The sequence below is a fragment of the Balearica regulorum genome, chromosome 7, assembly GCF_011004875.1.
Source record: "Balearica regulorum gibbericeps isolate bBalReg1 chromosome 7, bBalReg1.pri, whole genome shotgun sequence".
Taxonomy (NCBI): Eukaryota; Metazoa; Chordata; class Aves; order Gruiformes; family Gruidae; genus Balearica; species Balearica regulorum.
Window position 1 is genome coordinate 40,002,804 of NC_046190.1, and position 13,270 is coordinate 40,016,073.

Consider the following 13,270-nt stretch of genomic DNA (forward strand, 5'->3'; position numbering starts at 1 on the left):
CCCAGCTTCCCCCACACAGGTACCCAGCGCGCACCCACGGTCTGCGCCCCACACCCCGAGGGAGCAGAGCCCATCACCAGGCACCCAGACACCAGGGCCCTGGTGGTACGTGGCCCCCCCGGGGGGGACGTGGCCAGGGAGGGCAGCCAGCCCGAGCGCTTACCCGCAGCTCCGAGGAGGCAGGAACTCACCCTTTCCGGACTTATTTGGAAGAGCCCATGATGCACATGAATTTTTAATGTCGGCTAGCAAAGGGCACCATCAGCTCCCCTATCACATTTCCCCCCCAAACCACCCCCTATTCGGGGAGGGAGGGCAGGAGCCCCTCACTGCAGGCAAAGAGGGGGCCTGGCCCAGCCCCCCCAGCCAGGCCTTGGGCCCCAAGGGAGCCCAGGACCCCCTCAGGGTGCACCCCCCAACCTGGGGCAGCCCTGGGGCCTTGTCCCCCGGGGTTTGGGGCTCACAGCTGCTGGGGCAGGGCAAGGATGGGGCAAAGCGCCTCAGCTGGGCTTGGAGGACGAGGCTGTGGATCAAAGGCCTCTTAAATTAAGGTGGGAAAATCAATTAGCAGCCTCTCTTTTAATGAGTTGGAGGTGGTGGGGTGTTTTTGCACACTTGTGTCCGTTCTTCCAGCCTTTCACGGGTGGTTGGGAACCTCCGGGGTCAGAGCTGCTCCCGGTTCCCATCCACAGCTCGGGAGCATCCCTGGGGCCAAGAGATCAGGCAGGGCTGAGGGGGGCGGGCGCGGGGAGGGGGGGGAATAATTAAAAAAAAATTAATAATAATAATAGCATTTTGCTTTATTGAAAGGCAAAGAGCGCCATCTCGTGTAGGAAAGGATGGTGTAGCACGGGGCAAAGATTCACGGACAGACAGACCGACCCTCCGCACACTGCTCCGGAGGGGTAGGGGAGATGCTGGGCAGGCACAGCTCGGCCTCGCACTGACGCTCAGCCCCTTCGTGGTACGTTTCCCTGTTAAAATCTCGTTTCTTAAAAAAGTTTCGTTTCAGAAAAAAACAGGAGCACCGTTCCTGCATTCCTCGGGACCTTTGTGAAAGTAATTGCTGCTGGGGAACTAGAGAAAGATACGCACCAGAAAATAAATACTTAATTTCCTTATAAAACAGGTAATTAAGCAGTCAGATTTCACCAATACCAAACCAGGCTTTTCAGGGTTATGTTGTAAACTCACTGCTCATTATTCATATTCAAGGACCGCTTATAAGCTTTGACCTCCACGTGGTAAACAAGGACCGGGATAAATACCGAAATAACCACAATTTCAAGAGAGATGATAACTGAGCGACCCGCGGAGTGCTTCATACCGCATTCGTGTACAGTCATAAGACAGTTTTCGTTTCAGGTGGAGGTAGGCAGTCCTCAGTTGGCGGTAACGTCAGGACGGCCCGCGTGCGACGGCAGGACGCAGGGCGTGAGATGCTCTCCGCGCGTGGTGGGGATGGTCCCTCCCCAGATCCTCGGGGTCCACAGGGTTGCCAAAATCCCCAGTCCCCGAGGTGCAGGACTCCTGGAGAATTTCAGCACCTAATAACTTCTGAAATAACTTCTCACTTCAAGAACTGCCAAGACACACTTTGATAATTGCCAAGACCAACCTGGAAGAATCGCCAGAAAACCAGCAGAATCCACATAAAAAAACCAAACCCCAGATATCCTTGGATCAAGTGTGTTTGGAGAGGAAGGAGAACAAATCTAGAGGGGTTTAGCACTTGTACTGGCCCCGCTGCTGCCATTCCCCATCCCTTTCTTTCCTCACCAAGGAAAGCAGGCGGCAGACCAGCAGGGACCTCCGACGAGCAGCTGTCACGAAGACCATTCCCAAACACAATTTTACCTTTTTGCCCTACAATGATCACCTACACATCAGAAGGATGCGACTTTCCCCAAAGAGGTTTTTTAAAAACTTTTTTTTTTTTTTTTTTTTTTTAAATCAGAACCATGCAGTTCCATGTTTCTACCCCTGTAACAGCACTGAGTCCTTTCACAGCCCTGGAGGCCAGCAGCGAGAAGACAAAACTCCAAGCATACTGTGAATTAAATATAATTATCTATTTCCTGTGAATTAAAACAACGGCTAAGATCTTGTCATCGCCACCACGCACTGACCGGCTCTCCAGTCTCCATCGCTGGACCCCAAATACAGACACCGCCTGTGACTGCCACTTTTGGCAGATGGCGTTTTTACTGGAAAAGAGAGAAAATCCCTGGAGCAGAGGACAGCAGGAACAGGTCCCGACCCGCCTGCTCGCCCGTGCAACCTCGGTTTTAAGTATGTGAGCTGTCCCTGTGTGTGATCATTATTAATATCCCAGCTGCCTTTGGTTGCTTGGGAGTCACAGAAGGGAAAACACACTCAGTTGTCTACTGTGCATCTAGAATAAGGTCTATATATATATATTTTGATATATATATATGTATGTACATGCCACTAAGAACAGACATTGAATCGAATGCATGAGCTTACTGACAGGCACAGCAAGTCACCGAGGAGCATTACCAATTTTACAACCAGCAACTGCTGCAGCTTCAAGGTCAGCTCCTGGGGAAACCCAAACAAGAGTTACCCGCAGAGCGAGCGGTTGGCGAAGCCTGCGGAGATCGCAGCCTCCCCTCGGTCCCCACGTCGAGCCAAAGTCACCCTCGGCCCTTCCAGGAACACGCCTGGTGCCGTGTCTAGATTCAGCCTAAAGCGACTGCGGTTTTATCTAAAGACGAGCAGCTTTCAAACAGCGCAGAGAGAAAACGCAGCCTGCAACAAAGCGCCAGCAAGAAGAATTAAGGCGCTGGGTAGGGCCAGACATCTTAATTGGCTTCGGCCCTCTGAAGTCCTCCAGACATCCCGTACGCATGGAAAAAACCAGGCGGGGAACAAGGCAGCTCCTAACTGGAAACCCTTCAGGGCAAGCGGGTTCGGAGCAACACCGCCAGCGACCTGCAGCGACGAGAGGATTCGGTGCGATCCCGTCTTCTTCCCGGGGGACAAAAGGTCCCGTACCTGCCCCACCTTTCCTGCAAACGCACCCGTAACACCCCAGCCGGTCCCGTTCATCCCACGTAGTCCCATTCATCCCGGGTAGCCCCCGGTATTAATATTTTACTTTTAAGGTAGGGAGAGGTGCAGCTATTGCCAGCGGTAAGGATGGAGGAACAACTGGTTGTAGCCCAGGCAGCTCCTGCAACAGTTGGCAGAAAGTTTTACAACCACCTGATTGCTGGTGCCTTTTAGAGGCATTTTTTTAAAAAGTGCAGCTTTTGAGTCTGACCGGCGATACCCCGAGGGATTAAAGTTTATCCAAGGAAAGAACATGATACCACCTACGAGAAAGGGCAACGTTTTGCCAGATACTCCAGTCCCGGAGCATCCCAAAGGAGCGAGTCCCTCCATTCCCGTGGCTAACTCCCGACGGCGGGTGAACGTCCACAACGACGACTTTTCACGTACAAAGGAGGCAAAACCGCGGTACGCTGCTGGAAGTAACCCGGTTGGCTTCGGCCAGCGCTGCCAGAGCTTCTTTTCTTGGCTCCCAGCGGCTTTTCTGTTATGAAGCACTATAGAAAACAGTTTACAGAAAGTAGACACGTAAAATACGCCAGCTATCGAACCCAGGAAGGATCAGCGCCTTCATTTCTCATTCCAGCTCCTTCTCATAAAGGCAGATCACTTTGCAAGCCCGTAGCACGCAGACATTACTCAGACTAGGGCTGTAATTATCCTGCTGGAAGCCGTGCCAGCTATCCCTTAGTGTAACTTTAACAGAGTATCAAAGGTGATGCTGGATTTTTATAAAATCAATACCCTGGCTTTTATTCCGCCTGTACAGCCCCCATCGTTTCTCTTTTAAACTCGCTTTTGCAAGCGAAAAGCCTCTGCGGCGATAGAGCGGGCTTGAGGTCACAGCGCTGTGTGTTTTAGAGGAGCCACGTGAAGTCACTATTCCCCACCCATGTTAAAAAAAAACATATAAAAAAAATTAAAAATTAGTATTTCTGATCTATTTAAATAGCAATAAAAGTCGAACTCCCCCCGCCTTAACATCGGCTAGAGATCTGTGGCAGCTTCCTAAGGGATGCAGCTGTCTTTGGGACCAGGCGGCACAGACGGAGCCCGAGGCAGGACTTGATCACGTTTAGAGGGACAGCGTTAATAAAGGCAGCGGTTAAAGAATCCGTCAAAGTTGGGTTTTTTGTCGTTTTGTTTTAAAGGGCAGCAGATGTTTCATCTATGTCTACCTAGAGATATAAGGGCGCAGCGCAAGAGAAGATGCGGCCACGTGTCCTATGGGACGCGGTGCCCCAAGGTGTGACGCTGGCAGCCCTTGCTGCTCATCAGTGACATCATCACAGCATCTCCCAGCCCGGCTTGCTCAGACAGACCCGTTCTCCCTTCACCTCCCGGCTGGCTTCGGTAAATCACCGCTTGGCAATAGGTGCGACGCCAAAGGCAGGGCGGTACCAGACCGAGCGCTGATTGGATTCGGATGGAGCCCAGGCACTCTTTGCCTTCCGGGTTTTTCTTTTTCATCATTTTTTTTTTCCTTATTGCACACAAGGCAACTCATTCTGGTAGGGCATTTTAAGTTTACAAAGAGGAAGGATTAATTTTGTGCTGTTTCCATCTTCAGCGAACATCATTTTAGTCCCTGTTTTACCGGTTAATTTAATAAACTGTGTCACCTCCTCAGTGTCTAATTTACTAACGGCTACGAGGTCTTTTCACCACGCAGTAACTCCCCAAACGGGAAGCAGAAAGCATCCAAACACAGTTTTCTTTGCACGGGGAAACGCAAAAAAAAAAAAAAAGATATTTATATTAAAAAAAAAATCAGCTTTCTCAATCCCCTAGCAGCTGACACTATGGAGCAGCCTGCGTGCTGAGCTCCTTGCAGAGCTTCGTACCGGTTTTCTTGCTGCCTGACACCTTCAAAAGAGTTGGCTTTGGGCAGGGCGCGAGGATGCGTGTGCTGGCCGTCTCGCGGCCCTAAGCCCCGCAGCTACTGAAGCGTGCGAGAAATACGTCGCTCCTTTGGATCACAGCAAGCATCCGGCAATGCTGCTCAAGCATTTCCGTGGAACTAGATTAAAATTTCTGCCTCCCCCCCCGCTGCCCATTAATTACAACCCATCAAAACTTCCAGCAAAATGTCGTCACAGGCACTGAGGTAGCTGTGAGTTGGAGAAAACTCTTCTGATCGCCCATATCTAGGGTTTCGGCTTATAAATTTCATTAGTTAGCTCACAAATATTATTAAACTAAATATTTTTCTTGCCGTGCTAAGCTGGAAACGTTTCCTCGCGTTCTTCTCCTCCTGCTTTTGGCACATTTTCTCCCTGTTCCTTATGACTTATTGCCTTGTATACGGTCCCACAGGTTTAGTGGAGGGGGGGGAAATAAATAATAAAAAAAAGATCTCCGGCAACTCCATGGATATCAGGGATTTCATTCTAGCTTTATCCCGTCCGATCCCCCAGGCCCCGCGTGGGTTTTGGCATGTTATTATATAAATAATATCAACTCGCCCCGCTGCAGGCATTCGCACGGCTGCACGTTGCTCTCGGACACGGTCCCTTTCATTCCGCAGGCAGCCGGGACGTACGGCTGCCTCCGTTCCCCCTCCTGCACCATCCCACGCTTTTTAATATGGAGAGGGGGGAAAAAAATTAAAAAGTTAAACTGCACAAGCGAGACCTGTTGGAGCTACAAAAACCTGGCAGCCAAATTTAGATATTTAAATGCCCTGAATATCTAACACCTGAATTCCTGCTCTTTGGGTTGTTTGTTTTTTTCTCTTTACTATCCCAGAAGAGTTTCCCCTCTCTGTGTTTGTGGTTCTTGAGGCCATATCCTCGCTCCCATTCTGCATGTGGTAATTTTTGCAAAATGTTGAAAATACAGAAAATTTGAGAGCTTTGTCGTAACTCAATAAAAAAATAAATCACTTTTTGCCGGACTTGTGTCCCCCCCTCACCTTTTAAACAGAAGATTATCACGTAATAACTTCCTTTTTTATTATCTTCCATCACTCGATCTTATTAAAAACTTAGGTGCAGGCTTTTCTGAACTAAGTGTTTTTTCTATAAAGATTTTTTTTGAAGGTATAATAAAAAATAATAAATCGTAAATCTGTAATAAAAATCCCTTCATCTTTCAAGAAAACTCATCCTCCAGAGCATTTCAGCTCTTCTGCAACCCTCACCTGGAACGGCAGTAGGTATGTCTGAAACATCCCCCCAATTTCTTCAAAGGCAGAAGGAAGAAATCGGACCAATACGTCTCAGAGAAGCACTAAGAGACCACGCAGAAGAGGAGGAGCAAAGCCCATTGAGGAACATTGTCCAAGACACGTGCAAAACGGCACATTTATAACCCAAATCTCGGCAAAGCCAGAGCCACGAGGGGTTACCACGTCAGGAGCGAAGGAGAACGACTTCAGGAGTTGTAGGAATTCCAGCCTGAGATTATATGTTTTTCTGCTACGAGACCCATCACAGTGCTGTCTCGTTCTTGCAAAACCACAGGAATGAAAGAGCCTTTGTAATCACTTGCGTCTCTGTCCAGAGAGGAGGAAAAAAAAAAAAGGTAGTAATCCTCCCTAAAAATGAGCTGCCGTATATTTCCCCAGCATGAGTAACACGGCCCGTGGAATGGCACGATTGCTGTGATTCTGACACGCGGGAAACATTTAATCCCAAATATTAAATCCCAGCGCCTCATTCCTTAGAGACAAAGACATGCGGTAAGAAGAGTTAAGCTCCCCATAGAATGGCTGCTCTGAGGTTCCTGTTAGGAAACAGCACGATCGACCAAAGTCTTCTGACTTCCTGCAAGACGTTACCGCGTTGAGCAACGGCTACGTCCTTCACACCTCTTGCGCCACCCAGGCGGTTCCCAGATGAGCACTCTGAGCCGCTTTCCATGCTTCTGCAGAAAAATACGGTTCTGGACCTTAAACATTTCCGTCTCCTTTTGTTGCGTGGTGATGCTCTCAAGATGAGCAAAATACTCCAATTTGCTTCTAGGTAAGAGCCTTTCATTTCCCAACCGCTGCCACGGAAAGATTGACTCGCGCTAATTGTTATTTTGCCTCCTGTTTGGAAGGACTGTTGACACAGACTAGAAATATTTTCAGATTCAATATGCCCGGGTCTCTTCAAAGCAAAACGTCTGAAGTCAAAGAAACAACAGGTCATCAACAACATCAGTCAAAGGCTTCTTTCTTTGCCACCACGCAGATGACCAAAGGTTGCCCGAGGGTCCAATTATCACTCCTAGAACATTTCATTACTGCCACTAGTATGTCACCCAAGAGACATGGCCTCCCCGGAAGGTTTTGGGGTCTTTTTAGGGAAGTTGGAACAGGGACCCAGTCTTACACCAGGCACAGACTGGATGTACCCAGGTGGGGGTCTCCAGCCCGACCCACTCCCAGCAGGTTACTCAGGGCCATGTCCAGGCAAGTCAAGGCGTCTCCATCTCAAGACCGGAGATGGATTTCCTCTTGCTGCAACCCAAGAGGTGCAGAAGAGGTTTCCAACCCAAGTCCACAGGACACGGAGCAGACCTCTGCTCCAAAGTCACCTCTTCTCCCTGGGGGTTCCAAAGCACTTCAGCTTCTTTTCCCAAAGCGGCGAGCCCAGGTTTAACAGTTCCCAATACGCTGCAGACCATCGACAGTCACAGAACAAAACACCTTTCCCCTTTCAGCTCTGCACGTTGTATCACGCCCGATAACGTCGATGTCAGAGGGCAACATCCAGCAGCACAGCACAGCTGCTGGTGGCTGCCTGGCCAACCACAAATACATTAAGCCACCGACGGTCTATTTGGAGACAGAAACATTTCTGTAAAATGCTCAGCATCTCATCTGTGACAAATTTAAAAAGCTTTCCGTCCCTTACAATCGTGTTCAAGTGCCAAAATAAAACCAGTGTGCTGAGCGTGACAACTGATGGTTATCTTGGGAAGATGACACCAGGCCTGAGCACCCTCCATGCTTATATTTGATCGGCTCCAAAACCAGGCTGCACTGTGGCTGGGGGTATTTGAGGAAGTCTACTTTGAGCTATAATCCATCTTTTCCTTTCCAAGGTCTGCTGATCTGTTGCCTTTGAATGTAGCACTAGAGACCACGACTCACGTAAACAGGGAGAAGAAAGTCACTTGAAATCTCAGAAATGGCTCTTTAAAATTAGGAAGGTGACAAAGCAGATGGAGAATGACCATTGCCTGTTTTGCTATAAAGGGGACATTCGGCAGCAGCAGCACAGAAAGGGAGCTGGTCCCATGCCAAAAGTGGGTTTGTGGGATCTGTATAGAAATTTCAAGAGATAACTGTAGGAGAAGCAATGACCTCCAAGCGTGGCCTTGAACTCCATGCTTATTTTCCCACAAATGCCTCTTGCATTAAGCTATTCCAACTTAAAAAAAAACTACCCGGCAAGAGCTGCTTTCACAAAGTGACAACACATACGGTCACTCTGGCTTGGCATCACCCACCTGGCCAAGCAATCCCACCAGGCTCCACTGGAAGCACTGGGGTGGGTGGTCGCTGTCTCCAGCCCAATCCCAGCATGGTGACCACCACAGTCTGGGAACACTGGGGCAGTCCCTAAGGATGGGGACCACCCACCACTCAGGACCCAGGGCCGCTCTTCTAGGGCACTCTTCATCCATCAGTGAAACAGCCCCCATTCCTCATCTTCCTTCTGCAGCCCAGCTCCTGGACAATGCAGTCATTAACTCCATCATTTATTATTCTTTTATTACTTGGCTTGCAACCTGCTTTCCTAGGACACCCTATGAGCTTCAACTACTTCACAGACATGCTGAGAACATTTGACTCGGAGACCTGCTCACACCCTGTGACATCCCCGTCACCAGCTGATTTGTGAAGCCTTTTCACTTTTACGTCTTCATTTAGGTGTTTGAGATTAACTGTCGATTTTATTTTAGCAAAGCTTGCATTCTTAGAGAACATCCTGTAGCTTCACAGTTTTTATTTGGATTTCCACAGCATTTTAACAATAATAATGTAATTTCCCAGCAGAGCTGTTAACATCAATCTCTGACTGTGAGAAATTAATATACCAAATATCAGTGTTCCTTTCCACTTCAGCTTTGCCTTGTTTTGCAGATATTTTTACCTTGTTTCTCTTGAGGACTCTGTGCTTTCTAAATACATTTTCATTTTAAAATCCCAAGCAAACGTACATTCAGCTTCTATGCCCTTTGTTTTTTGGAAGCTACTGACCAGAGAAGCCATTAAAAAATAGATCTTCACCTGCCTGTGAACTCTTACACCACACGTTTTCATCAAATCTTCCTTAGAAACGGGCTTTTTTAATGATTGAATACTTTTTGGCTAAGTAACACCATGCACTGCTCACCACGCATGTTCATACTATCTTGAGAGGGGGAGAAATAATTAAAAACCCCACAGATCTGCTGAGGCACTATGAAGTGTACAACCTAGAAGTTCAGTCGACACCAAGTTTAGCAGCAAAATCTTAAGTATTTCAAGTAGACCAGGTCAAATTAATGAAGGTTCATCTCACTGGGTACAAATGGATCAGGGATACACTACAGTTAGGCAATTGATTTTTTTTAAAATCTAGTAAATATTTACAGGGAAACTGATTTTTTTATAAATCTAGCAAATATTTACAGTGAAAAATGGGAAGAGTTATTGATGCTACTGAAGCATCTTGCATATAGTGAGATTATATAGTTGTCACAAACTGTCTATAGAAGCAATGTTGTCTGGGCTTGGTGTGGTTGTTGTTTTGTTTTCCCCTGAAGTCCCAAGCTACATTTATGACTTTTTTTAAAAACACTTTCTTTTAAAGATAAAAACCACAAGTTCAGTAAGACGTACCTAAGACCAAGGGAGCATCTGTAGTATAGATCAGCTCAGTGCAGTGAGCAAAACCAACAAAACCAGATACCTTTTTTTTTAAAGTATAAATTATTTTTTCCCCTGGTCAATTTGTTCTTCATTTGAGCATTTTATGCATCACCTACTTCCCATATTAGAGCCTGAAAGCAGCTAGATAGCAAGCTTTGCTCCCAGGAACCACCTTATTCATCAGCTAGGAGACAACGCTCTCCATTTTTCAAAGTAAAAGGGCAGGGCAGAATTGCTATTCGGAGTCACTGTTCACCATCCAGATAAAGTTGTGTTTACGCATATATTAAGAAAAAGATACCAAGGTGATGGAATCAGCTGTATTATTTTAGAAATCTTATTTTTCCTCCTTTCCAGGCTAGCCATAAAAGTAAGCGTTTGGCAGAAGGTCTCGCCACCCACATGCGAGATCCCCATTACGTTAATTCTACTTACACTGTGGTCACACGAAGGGGGGATGCGCTACTTTAAATGGTACCTGCATTAAAGAAGTCTGAGAAGTCCTCAGCCTAGTCGGGATTTTTGGGCTGATGCTTGTAATATCCTTCTGCAGAAGAACTTCCAGATTAAATCACCTGGTACTGCATCTTAGATGTCTAGTACAGCCTTATTTTTTTCAGAAGTCATTTACATGCAGCTGAAATTCTTCCAACATCTAAAATACTGTAATTTTAGTTAAAAATGAAAATGCATTTACATAGTGCCAGTTAATGCAATCAGTCTTGTCAGCACCTCTGCACTCACACTTTAATGAGATTTAGTGTCCAATGTGCTCTCTGCTGCATCTCTAGAAAAGCCCATCTTTGCAGGATTTTCTATTACAGCTGACTTGCACAGTATCATGCATATACTGCCTGCAACTCACACACCCCCACTCTAAACCCTTTACTGTAACTTCTGATTTGAGATGGACGTGCCCATCAGCATCCCATGGCCAAGCCACGAGGGTCCCGTTCACCATCCAGGTGTGTCCTGTCCTGAGGTGGCCGCCCTGGAGCAAGACTCGAGAGGAACAACTATCACCACGTGTTCTCTCCACTGCAGGCTACTGATTTTACCTACTTTATGCAGAATATATAGACTTTGCTTCTTTATGGCGATACACTGTCCTGTGCGCGCTTTGGCTTTAGCTCCTTGCCAACGTGGCAACTCCAGCTGAAGTCAGGCATCGCTTTGATCTGTGTGTGCTCCTGCTCGATGCACCACCGGTGCTGCCTCCTGCAAACCCGCCCCTGTGCCTCGCAGAGACCCTCGTGCTTTTTGCTTTTGCTCTGCCCATGCAAGTTACCAGGGGCCCGTTTTTCCCAGATTCACTCTGGGAAGGGAATTGCAAATTTTGGTGGAGAAAATAGGCTGAACTGTTCTCACCTAGTCCTTCCATTTGGCAAATTTTTACTACTTCTTCCATGTTTAAGCAGTGACCTTCTCACTGTCTTCTCTCAGCTTTGGCTTGGAGTATTTAATCCAAAGACACCTCCAAACCATCAAACTAAAAATAAAACCCCCTATGTCCTCCTCAGGAGCTTTCCTGCCTTCTTGGCTTCCTTGCAAACAAGAAACATCACAAAGCTTCACTCTTTCCAGGCAGGTTCACATCCTCCCACTATCTACACCAGCTTGTCCACCCCCATCCAGCAGTAGGACATTGAGCATGCCTTCTATCTCTGTCCCAGCAAAACCTAAAAAACCTCAAGGAGCTTAGGGAACAAGAGAGATACACAAATTGCTGAATTCAGACAAGAAGTCTGTCAAATCGCAGCGTACATAATGACTTTCCCCCCCTCCCCTCAATTGAAGTCTGGTTGCTTCTCCATAAGACCTGAGAGGATCCAACCTAGTCCCAGCTCTTCAAGTCATGGATGAGAACTGAAACAGAGTTTCAACACTGATAAATAACAGGTAGGGTTACTGAATACCTCAAATATTTTTTACCATTTTATTATTTAGGATATTCCTGCAAGACCACTTTTAGAAACCCAGAGAATCTTCTACAATTTCAAGATAAACACATTTGTTTTCTGTGCTCTGTCTTTGTATATATACTTCAAATTCAACAGCATAAAAATTTCACCCTGTATAAACTCAATGAGTTAAAAAAATCTATGCTGTTTCTGGAATATAATTACTTGTTGATTCCAGAAAAAGGTAATAAAAAAAGAAAAAGGATTTGTTAAACAAGAGGAATGGAGAGCCAGGCCCAAAGGGAAACACATGCCCTTTGCAAGGGGGGTTAGCTCTGCAAAGCTTAAAGTGCCCAGAAGGAAAAAAAATCTAGTAAAAAAAAAGATGTCTAATCTATGGCAATGCTGCACCCCAGAAAATCAACAGTTTCCAAGGACTTGCAAGGAGCCACATCCCAGGGACTCCACTAAGTTCTTACAAGATTGGCACTTCTTAAAAAAAATACTAACTTTTAGACACATTAGACTGATCTAAGGTTAAAACAAACATACATGCCATACTTCATTTACAGTGAAAAGGTCTTCAAAAGTTGTCACATATGCTATGAAAAAGTAAGATCCTACCCTTCCCCATGATTTTATAATTACTAGATGAATAAACATATTGAAATCTGTTCCCACAACTGCGTTAAATATAGCTTTAATAGCATTGGGGTTTGAATATTCTGTTAGAGGTTTTTTTGTACCAGCATCTTTCTCTAGAAGGCTTCAGTAATTGTGGGGTAGTTACAAGGATTACGGTCTGTAGGAAGGTTATCGGTAAACAACAGATAGAAAAACTTCAGCTCTCGTGGACAGAAAGTGTGGAGCCACCCCTGCCTGTTACTGCCAGCAAGAACAAGCAAATTCATACTGCCCAGAGGCTAGTCTGTAGGAAAATGGAGGTGAATTTAATTACAGAGCAGAAATTGAGGTCAAGGCCATCTGTCCATCACAAGGAACACAAGCAGAAGATATCTGCCCCTTCACAGCAACTTTTGTGACATTTGTCACCCACCAGAGGTGACGGTGATGTTAACAAGATAAAAACCCAATGAAAGCAACCCTGACTGATTTGGAGAGTGTGACAAAAATGAAGCCATGGCACTTGAGCTCCAACTTCAGGGCCATTTTCAGCTTGGAGTTGATGGTCTCCTTCCAAATCCACAAGTCAGCCTGTGGTTCTTCCTGGACTGGTGATGGTGCAGTTACAGCACAGTAAAGTCTTTGGAGATGACATTGATTTGTCAGAAATCAGGTTTCACCCCCTTCAAAAAAACCTCAGTAAGGTTTCCTGCTTGACATGCAGAAACATTCCGTTAAAAATTAAATTAGGCCACCACAACGTGCCATGAAGACCACCTTCTTGACAAGGAGGAAAAAATAAGGAGAAGAAAAATGTAAT